The sequence below is a fragment of the Saimiri boliviensis genome, chromosome 15 (assembly GCF_048565385.1).
Source record: "Saimiri boliviensis isolate mSaiBol1 chromosome 15, mSaiBol1.pri, whole genome shotgun sequence".
Classification (NCBI taxonomy): Eukaryota; Metazoa; Chordata; class Mammalia; order Primates; family Cebidae; genus Saimiri; species Saimiri boliviensis.
Window position 1 is genome coordinate 74,995,101 of NC_133463.1, and position 11,535 is coordinate 75,006,635.

General features: G+C 39.5%; 1 pseudogene; it reads left to right on the forward strand.

The window, feature by feature from the left end:
* The first annotated feature begins 4,546 nt into the window (after window positions 1-4,546).
* On the forward strand, window positions 4,547-5,473 carry LOC101036117 (26S proteasome non-ATPase regulatory subunit 7 pseudogene; annotated as a pseudogene).
* The last annotated feature ends 6,062 nt before the right edge of the window (window positions 5,474-11,535 follow it).

Sequence of the window (11,535 nt, forward strand, 5' to 3'; positions counted from 1 at the left end):
AAAAAAGAAAAAGATGAGGTTTCTGTTTTCACATTACTCGAATTCTAGTGGGATTGAGAAGACATAAAATATTTAAAAATAAATAAATAAAAAGGGGTTTCTGATTGTAAGCTACTAGGAGGAAATTGCAACAGGGTTATAGGACAGAGTGGCTGACAGGGTGGAGGCACATTGTAAAGGGTGGCCACGGAAGATGCGTCTGAGTGATGGTGTGTTGGAGCTGCTACTCCACTGATGAAGAATCAGGCACATGGAAACCTAGAGAAGAGTCTTTCAGGCAGAGGTGATAGCAAGAACAAATGTCCTAGGGTGAGAACTAACTTAACGGGATCAAGAAGTAAATAGAGTCCTTTGTGACCAGACAGGGAGACGGACGAGGGGAGACAGGTTGGTAGGGGCTAGATCACGCAGTGCCTTAAACACTATGATAAAATGTTCAGATTTTATGCTAGACAGAATGGAAGGTTTTAAACCAGAGTTTTAGGATCCACTCCTGGTACATTGTCAGTAGTCAATTGATGACAAGTACAATATCACAGCCGGGTTTGACTTGAGGATTGCTTGTATGGCTTCTTTAATAAAGTCAATGGGCACCTGTAATCCCAGCTACTTGGGAGGCTGAGGCAGGAGAATCACTTGAACCTGGGAGGCGGAGGTTGCAGTTAGCCAAGATTGCACCACTGCACTCCAGCCCAGGTGACAGTGCGAGACTTCATCTCAAAAAAGAAAAAGTCAAGTCCACATTCCTTTTTTGATTTGTCCTCTTGATAAATATTAATTAAGCTCTCCTATCAGCCAGATAACATTCCAGGTATAAACAATGTAACAGCAAATTGCATAATCAAAAGTCCTGCCTTTATAGTGCTTATGATCTATCTCTGTGCTTTTCTAACCTGGCTGCATAATTAGAATTACCTGGAGATTTAATTTTTTAAAAAAGAAAAAACTAATAGAGCTCACTCATTCTTTTATCTCTCCAGATTATCCTATCATGCAAACTCAGGTGAGCATAACTCTATTCCTAATCACCTGGGGGCAGCACGAGGTAGCGATGGAGATTTTTAAAGAATATTTTTAGGCTTCCCTTTAAACATTGTGATGAAACTGGAGCACAGATAAGCTTCAAAGTGCAGTCCATTTATTGGCCAGCAAGTAGCAGAGCTGAGATTCGAACCCATACCTTTCTACCATTTAGCAATACTTTTTTCATACATAACAGCTACCGCTATAAATTTTTTAATAAATAGCATTCTCTTAATTACTTATTAACTTTTTATTTAGTATTCGATTCTTTTGATTCTTAGGAAAGTCCATAAAGAAAGCTAACATATAGTTACAAGCCGAGTTTTATTCTTATATTTCAACTCCATAGTTGATTAGAACAATGTCACGAGTCTTCACAAAAAGGATAAAGAAATTGAGAGTAACTTTAGTTTTTTACAAAGAGTCTGAACATTGTTTGCTTCAAATTTGTTTCCCTGCTTTTGTCCTGCCTAATTGGAGAATTAAGGTAGGATGGTGCTTCTTTCTTTCTTTGAAAGTCAGCTCCCAACATGACTGGCAGGTATGTAGGGACATTTTCATTTGTAGGCATCCAGTTGGCCTTATTTGAAATAAAGAAAGAAATTAAAGAGAACAGGTTTTCATAATGACTAAATCTTCATTTCTGTTTGACATTAATTTGCATAATCTAAGTAATTTATGTCTCGCCTGCCTTCAGAATCAAATACCAGAGAAAAACAAATTTTTCTTCAGAATCCAATTGTGAGTTTACATTTTTGCCAAATATCAGCTAATATGCAACTTCAAGAAATAAGGACCAGGAATTAACTAGACACTCAAGTCACTGTCTTTATTCAAATCCATGTTAATATAAAGTGTGACTTCTAGTAGACCTACTTTGTCACTGCATACAAATAACTCAATTGTGTTGGGACAAGTAAATGTTTTGCATGTGTATGAAGAGATTGATAAAATATTGTGAGTTATCAATGTCCTTTAACATCAAGAGAGTTAAAATGTTAGTACAAGAAATTAGATCAAGATACGGGCTGCCTTTAGTTGAGTTGTTGAACATTCATTTTGTTGAATAAAATAGGTCTGAAAAACATACAATATATAATATTGTCCTCATATGTCACATCCAATATCTGATATGTGTCCCAATATGTGGCTGCCACTCACTTCACCCAAATAGGCAGTTTTTCTTCCCAGCCCATTGTAGGAAATTACCAGTGTAGACCTAGTGGGGAGACAAAACTCCCTTTTTAACCCCAGGAGTAATGAGAAGCACCCACTGCTTGGATGTCAAAGAAGACTGAGTGGCTAACTTACACTTCTCCCACTACCTGACCATAAAAAGACAATGACCCCATTATTCCTTACCAGAGTGGTGTCAGAGAGAGCTAGCTAACCCAGAAGTATTTTAAAAAGGTAGTCTCATAAAACAATACAGAAATATCCCATTTTCAGTTGCAAATCACACATCATACCAAGAACTGGGATGATCCAAGACCAAATAAAAATGATAATTAACAGATACTAACATACAGATGACAGAGATGGTAATGTTCTGATGATTTTAGCATAGCTCTCATAGAGAGGCTTCAAGGAGAACTACAAACTGGCTTGAAACGAGTGAAGAAGTATGAAATGAGTGAAGAAACAGAATCTCCACAAAGAACAGCAAGTCTCAGCAAACAAACAGATATAAAGAGAAAGCAAATGAAAATGTTAGAACTAAAAATTCAGTAGCTGAAAATTTAAAAACCCTATAGGATGGGCTCAATAGCAAAATAGAGGGAGCAAAGAAAATTCAAGAAATTAAAGATAGAACAGCAGAAATCACCAAATCTGAGCCTTGGGGACCTATGGGATTGTAACAAAAGACCTAACATCTGTGCCACCTGTGTCCCAGAGGAGAGCTGAAACAGGGAGAGGCTGAAAAATTACTTAAAGAAACAATGACTGAAAACTTCCCAAGGTTTCCAAAAGACATAACCCTACAGATTTAAGAAGCTGAGCAATTTTTAGCTAAACAAACCTCCCAAAATTTACATCTAGACATATTATACTCATACTTCTGGAAACAAAAGACAAATAAAATACATTGAAAGCAGTGAGAGAGAAAGAATACCTACAGAGAGAAAACAATTCAAGTAACAGCGGAACTCTTATCACAAATTATCAAGGCAAAAGGAAGTGGCACAACTGAAAATCCTAGACAAGGTACACAAAATAGACATAGGGAATACTCTGAAAGACAGAGAGGAGAAGGCAGACTGGCTAGAAAACCCACGACCAGAAAAATAGCTCATCCCACACATTTTACCAAAAAAATCTCAATGAGCCACAGACTTAAATGTAAAACTTTAACACCTTTTAGTAGAAAACATAGGAGAAAACTTTCAGAATTTAGAGCCAGGCAAAAAATTCTTAGATTTGAGCCTATGCATGAATCATAAAAGGAAAAATTAATACATTAGACTTTATCAAAAATTTTAAAATTTGCTCTATGAAAGACCCTTTCAGGAGGATAAAGACAAACTACAGAGTTGCAGAAAATTTTTGCAAACAACATATCTCATGAAAGATTAGTATCTAATATCTATAAAGAACTCTTGAAACTCAATAGAAAAAAAAAATGAAAAAGACATTGCACCAAAGAGGATATACAGATTGCAAATAAGCACATAAAAGATACTTGACCTCATTACTCATTAGGGAAAGGCAAATTAAAACTATAACAAGATATCACTACACTTATCAGAATGTCTTAAATACAAAATAGTGACATTCAATGCTGGCAAGAATGCAGAAAAACTGGATAGTTCATGTATTGCTGGTGAAAATCTAAAATGCTACAACTATTCTGGAAAACAGTTTGGAAGTTTCTTTAAAAACTAAACACATGGCTATCATACAACCCATCAATTATACTTGTAGGCATTTACCCCAGAGAAACAAAGACTTCTGTTCATATAAACTTATACATAAACATATAGCAGTTTAATGTGTAATCACCCCAAACTAGAACAATGCAGGTACCCTTAAACAGGTGAGTGGTTAAATAAACTGTGGCATATCCATATATACCATGGAATACCACTTAGCAATAAAAAAATAACAAACTCGGGAAGGTGTGGCAGTTTACACCTATAATCCTAGCACTTTGGAAGGATTACAGGTAAGCAGATTGCCTGAGCTTAGGAGTTGATCAGCCTGGGCAACATGGTAAAACCTTGTCTCTACTAAAACATAAAATAAATTAGCAATTAGCTAGTCATGGTGGTATTTGCCTATAGTTCCAGCTACTCAGGAAGGTGAGGCAAGAGAATTGCTTGAACCTGGGAGGCAGAGACTGCAATGAGCTGAGATTGCACCACTGCACTCCAACCTGGTGACACAGCAAGACTTCATCTTTACAAAAAAACAAAAAACGTAAAACAAAAAACTGAGCTGGGCCTGAAGGCACCACAGGAATTTCTACCACTGCCAATATTTGCAGGTGGCAAGGAGCCAGGCCTGGCAGGCAAGGGATGACATGATGTGACAGCTGGCAGTGCAGACAGTGGTGGTTCACACCCTGGTGCTGCTCCATGTGGGTTCATTTCAACCAAATCAGAAAGGTTGAAAACCAGAAGTGCGCTGTTGGTGTGCTTTTGGGGTCATGACAAAAGAAAGTGCTTGATGTATTGAACAGTTTTGCAGTTCCTTTTGATGAAGATGACAAAGACGATTCTGCGTGGTTTTTAGACCATGAATATTTGGAAAACTTGTATGGAATGTTCAAGAAAGTCAATGCTGGGCTGGCACCACACAGGCCCTAAACTACACAAGAATGACATTACCATCAAAGAACTCATGAAAAGGTATTGTCCTAATTCTGTATTGGCCATTACTGACATGAAGGCAAAGGACCTAGGGCTGCCCACAGACGCGTACATTTCAGTGGAAGAAGTCCATAATGATGGGACACCAACCTCAAAAACCTTTGAACACGTGACCAGTGGAATTAGAGCTGAGAAAGTTGGAGTTGGACACTTGTTACGAGGCACCGAAGACACGATGGCAGGCACTCTGTCCCTGCGGATCACACATCATGTCCACGGTTTGAAGGAACCGAACTCCAAACTTCTGGATATCATGAGCTACTTGGGGAAAAAGTAGCCTCAGGCAAGCTGCCCATCAACCACCAGATCATCTACCAGCTGCAGAACGTCATCGACCTGAGCCAGACATCAGCCTGCAGGAGTTTGTCAAAGGCTTTTATCTGAAGACCAACGACCAGATGGGGGTAGTGTACTTGGCTTCGTTGATCTGTTCCGTGGTCACCCTGCACAACCTCATCAACAACAAGATTGCCAACTGGGATGCGGAGAAGAAAGAAGGGCAGGAGAAAGAAGAGAACAAAGAGGACAGGAAAGAGGGCACAGAGAAAGATAACACTTCTGGCCCCAAGCATTTCGGATGAGAGATACTCAATTATCATAAAAATGAATAAGCTTCAGAAATAGGCAATCGCATGAGTCTCTCAAACAGGATACTGAGGTACATATAAAAAGATACATACAATATGATTACATTTGTTCAGAACTCAAAAAAGGCTAACTTCATCTACATTATTTTGAGATGCATATAAAAGTCACAAAATGATAAAGAAAACAAAGGGATGGGTTATTCTAAATGTCAGCATGCTGAGTTCTGTCCCTGGGGAGGGATGGTATGTGACTGGCACAAGGCACAGAGGGTATATTTCAGCCTGACAACAATCTAGTTTTTGACCCATGCAATCGTTTACTAGGTTCATGGCACACTTATTATTTAGACCACACATCTATTTTCATACCTTTCTTAATATACGTTACATTTCTCAATTTCAAAAGAAAATTTTATTGGGGGGGTGGAAAGCAATGACTTATGAGCAGCATCATAGAAAGAAAAATTTCACCTCCACATACACCCAGTCCTAATCCTGAGATACTACGCAGAGGGCTATCAAGGAGCAGGGAGTAGCAGCATCCCAGGGAGGAGCAGGTAGGGACATTTCATGGAATAAGAAATACGGAGATCCAGTGTCTGCTTTTGCAGCGATGAATCCAGACAAGGTGATTTTAGTCCGGGGGTCCAGTGGCTAAATGGGACTTCATCCCTGATATTAGAGGACAGGATAGTTGGAGTTGACTGTAAGCAATAGGCATCAACACTCCAGATGAGATGACGTTATTTAGTGTCCAGAATGCCATGGGACTCCAGGTTTCTGTTGGTTCTTATTCTACCAGCAGTTTCATCCTGGTCAGGGTGGTGAAATGCCAGCCCCCTCTGAGGCCACCAACATCCGTGCCACCCGAAAGCCACCAGCCACACCTGATCTGTTTGTCTGCATCTTTCTCCTCCATCTGTGGTAAAACCGTGTCTGCCATGAGCACCATCCAGAGCCCAGCACAGTGCCTGGGAAACTGTAAATGCCTGCTAAATCTTTGGCAAATGAATGAGTAGATGAAGAATTTCTGATTTACATTAGGAGAATTTGAGCCTAGAAGAGCCACAGAAAGGAACTGGAGCTAGGAGTGGCACAGCCTGTTCAGTAACACTTAATACTCAAAACTTTTCCATAAGCAGCCTAATCTTTCCTTCTACAAACTCCTCTGCATTCTTTTAGAATCCAGATTCAGGAAGCTAGGGTTAAGATATTGCAAGGAAAGGAGTGAAAAAAGTTTTCGTTGTTTTAGAAAGTGGTCTCATTCTGCCTTATTTCAAAGTAAGTGTTGTTTTGAAATTATTTTTCCCCATGTAAATGCACTGTGGGGAAGAAGTGGGGAAGGTTGTTGAAGGAAGGTGAGGAAACGCAGCGAGGCCTGGAGGATCAGTCACAAATCAAAGAAGATGGGGAGGAGAGAGAACAAGTCAGTGAAGGGGACTGAGCATGGAAAGAGGAAACAAGCTTCAGGGCACTGGAGAATTAGAAAAGGAAGGGCTATGGGGAGACAGGAGAGGGACAAACGAAAGATTAATGGGATCCTGTTCAGATGACCATGGCCACCCCCAGCCTCCTAACTGGCCTGCTTTTCTCTGGCCTTTCCCTGACCTGCTTGATACCCCCTCACCCACTCCAGGTCAAAATCAAAGTCAGGAGAGCCGTTTTCTACTCCAAGTTCTAAAACAGCACTGTCCTAGAGAAACAGAACACCAGCCACACGTGTCATTTTAAGTTTTCTAATACCCACATTAAAAAAAGAAATAGGTGATATTAATGATAATAATATGTTATTTAGGGAGGAATATAATGGATTTATTAAAAGATATGAATTCATGAATTCTAGTGTTCTTTATCACTGTAGGATGGCTATAGTGATATACTACAATAATATAGTGATATCACTACAATAATATACTACATAGCTTCAAATAGCTAGAAAGAAGATATTGAATGTTCCTAATACAAAGAAATTATAAATATTTGAGATGATGGATATGCTAATTGCCCTGTGATCACTATACATCTATACATTATATGTATCTAAACACCACTATGTACCCTGTGAATATGTACAACTATCATTTGCTAATTTTTAAACATGTTAAAATATATATTTTTTATTTAACTTAATATATCCAAGACGTTATCTTTTCAACATGTAATCAATATAAAAAAAACTAGTGAGCTAATTTATATTTATAGTAAGTCAGTGAAATCCCATGTGTGTTTTAAGCCTAAAGACATTCAAATAGGACAGGCTTCAAGTGCTTAATAGCAATATATGATGAGTGACTATGGCATCGGACAGGGAAGGGCTACTGTGTGACCAGGGGCATACAACCTCACCTCTCTGAGCCTTGATTTCTTCCTCTACAAAATGAGTGTCAGGCCAAGAGGATCTGTAAGTTAGCTTTAACATACTATGGACACATACATTACCCACAACGTAAAGTTCTATTTCACAATTTCACAGCAACCAACTCTACTTCTCACCACGGCCATCGAGCTTGAAAATGTACAGCAGAGGTTGGCAGTCCCAAACCATAATGTAGATCTATTCAAATGACAATGTAGTGGGCACAGGGATAGTCCCTTTAACATAGCCATTGCCTCGCTACCCAGCTGCATGCCATGCATACAGTTCTGTTACAAAGAATGGCAAGTTTATGACTTTGCATCCCAAAGAGTCCCTTCATGGTATTCCCTTAATCTGCAAAACTGAGAAAATGATCCATTCAATTACACAGATAACCCATTCTACTAACAAGAAAACATGAAAGGCTGAGGTTTTATAGCAGGAAATCCAAGAACTTTACTAGGGTCCAGTTTGTTCCATTTTTAAAAGTTCCTTAAGGGAACTGAACTAAAACTTTCCTCTATAATGTGCACTGTTAGGAGCCAAACACATGCTGCACTCTTGGCAAAGAGGCGAAGGTCTCCTTTCCAGCAGAGCTCTTCCCAGGGAAATTTTCACCACTGACAAACTCTGGGAAGACATATGAATGTTTCCAGCCATGGAACTAGCTGTATTAGTCTGTTCTCATGCTACTGATAAAGACATACCTGAGACTGAATAATTTATAAAGAGATTTAATTGACTCACAGTTCCACAGGGCTAGGGAGGCCTCAGCAAACTTATGAAGGAGAAGAAAACATGTCTTACACAGCAGCAGGCAAGAGGGCTTGTGCAGAGGAACACCCCTTTATAGAGCCACCAGATCTCATGAGACTGACTTACTATTACGAGAAGAGCATGGGAAAAAACCCAGCACCATGATTCAATTACCTCCCACAGGGTCCGTCCCACAACACGCGGGAATGATGGGATCTACAGTTCAAGATGAGATTTGGGTGGGCACACAGACAAACCATATCACTAGCTTACGATAGAATTCTCTGAAAGCTGCCCTGATCAGTTAGAATCCTGTCTCCCCTACACTCTGGCTCAAACCAACCTCCCTGAATTAATCTTCCTCCATCCTGTTACCTGCTTGACTTTGAATCTCTTCCTCATGTCCCAGCTGTACAGTCCTGCTTCTCCTTGGTCATGCTGTGCCTTTACATGTGCTGTGCTGTCTGACTGGAAGGCTCCCCTGTCCTCCACTGTGCAGACATACCTTGCTATTTAAATCACAATTCCTCTGTGAAGTCTGCTCTAATTCTACCTGACAAAGTAAGCAGTAACTCTCTCTGTTTCCATTGCTCTCTACGTGACATCATGTAGCAGCTGTCACAGTGACATGCAACAAACCCACCAGAATGTGGAAATGAAGACAGATCAGAGTTGAAACCCCTGCTCAGCCATTCTCTCACTTTGTGCTGGTCAGGAAGTTACTTAACCTTTTCAGATTCTTTATAATTAAAATGGCAACAAAAGTACCTATCTAATGACACCGTTATGTTCTTTTAGTTAATATTCACAGGATGCTATTCAACTGTGCCTATTACTGACAGTATTAAAATTACCTGACATTGATGCATGAGTCCATTAAAAGCTACTTACTGAGCATCTACTAAGCTTTGGGTGCTATCCTAGCTTTTGAGGAGAGATTCAGGCAAATAAATTACTCAGTCCCTGCTTGAGAGCAGCTTATTATCTCAGTAAACAAAGCCTGTCTTTGATGTTGGAACATAAGCTTTCTTTCCCCTTGTTCTGTCCTTTGGAAGGCGAGTAAATAGCTGCCTTTGGTAACTCAGCTCTGTTGGGATGCCTGCTGTTTGACTGGGAAAAGCCGATAGTTGGAAGGTAAACAAGATAAAGCTATTTTCAGTAAGGTAGGATTCAATAGGAATCTATACAGAATCAACAATTATACCACCACCTAAAAGATGCTCTGTCCCTATCTTCCTTACGTTAACTTTTCATTTCAATGTCAATTTCTGAACAGCTTCTTCCCTCCCAGGTGGGTACAGAAATGGCCAGGAAGGCTCCGCCCCACACAAGAATCAGAAGCCATGGCTGAGAGTTAGCAGAGCCAAATAAGCGGCTCAGAGGGGCTGTGATGAAACCCATCTTTCTAATAAGTTCAGTTTTCTTTTTTTTTTTTTAACTTTTATTGTAGGTTTGGGGATACACATGAAGTTCTGTTACATAGGTGAACTTGTGTCATGAAGGTTTGTTGTACAGATTATTTCATCACCCAGTTATTAAGCCCAGTACCCAATAGTTATCATTGCTCCTCCTCTTCCTCCTCCCACCCTCCACCCTCAAGTAGATCCCAATGTCTGTTGTTTCCCTCTTTGTGTTCATGAGTTCTTATCATTTAGCTCCAACTCATAACTGAGGACATGCAGTATTTGGTTTTTTGTTCCTGGTTTAGTTTGTTAAAGATAATGGCCTCCAGCTCCTTCTATGCTCCCACAAAAGACATTATCTCATTCTTTTTTATGGCTTTATTGTATTCATGGTGCATATGTACCACTTTTTTAAATCCAATTTGTCACTGGTGGGCATTTAGCTTGATTCCATGTCTTTGCTATTGTGAATAGAGCTGTGATGAACATTCATGTGCATGTGTCTTCATGGTACAGTTTTCTGTTAAGAAAGTGAGAGGAAATGCTTGGAATCATTCCGATTCAGCTATGCATCTTTCAGGAAGAGTTAGATTAGAGAAGATGAAATCATATTTTTTCCTCTCTAAGAAATGTTACAACTAACAAAGAACGTAAAGGACTTCTTCAAGGAGAACTACAAACCACTGCTCAATGAAATAAGAGAGGACACAAACAGATGGAAAAACATTCCATGTTCATGGTTAGGAAGAATCAATATCGTGAAAATGGCCATACTGCCCAAAGTAATTTACAGATTCAACACTATCCCCATCAAGCTATCATTGACCTTCTTCAGAGAACTGGAAGAAAACACCTTAAACTTCATATCACATGGAACCAAAAGAGAGCCCACATAGCCAAGTCAATTCTAAGCAAAAAGAACAAAGCGGGAGGCATCACACTATATGCTATATACCGGACTTCAAACTATACTACAAGGCTACAGTAATCAAAACAGCATGGTACTGGTACCAAAACAGACATATAGACCAATGGAACAGAACAGAGGCCTCAGAGGCAACACAACACATCTACAACCATCCGATCTTTGGCAAACCTGACAAAAACAAGCAATGGGGAAAGGATTCCTTGTTTAATAAATGATGTTGGGAAAACTGGCTAGTCATGTGCAGAAAGCAGAAACTGGAGCCCTTCCTGACACTTTACACTAAAATTAACTCCAGATGGATTAAAGACTTAAACATAAGACCTAACACCATAAAAACCCCAGAAGAAAATCTAGGCAAAACCATTTAGGACATAGGCGTAGGCAAGGACTTCATGACCAAAACACCAAAAGCATTGGCAACAAAAGCCAAAATAGACAAATGGGACCTAATCAAACTCCACAGCTTCTGCACAGCAAAAGAAACAGTCATTAGAGTGAATTGGCAACCAACAGAATGCAAGAAAATTTTCACAGTCTACCCATCTGACAAAGGGCTGATATCCAGAATCTACAAAGAACTAAAACAGATTTACAAGAAAAAACAAACAAGCCC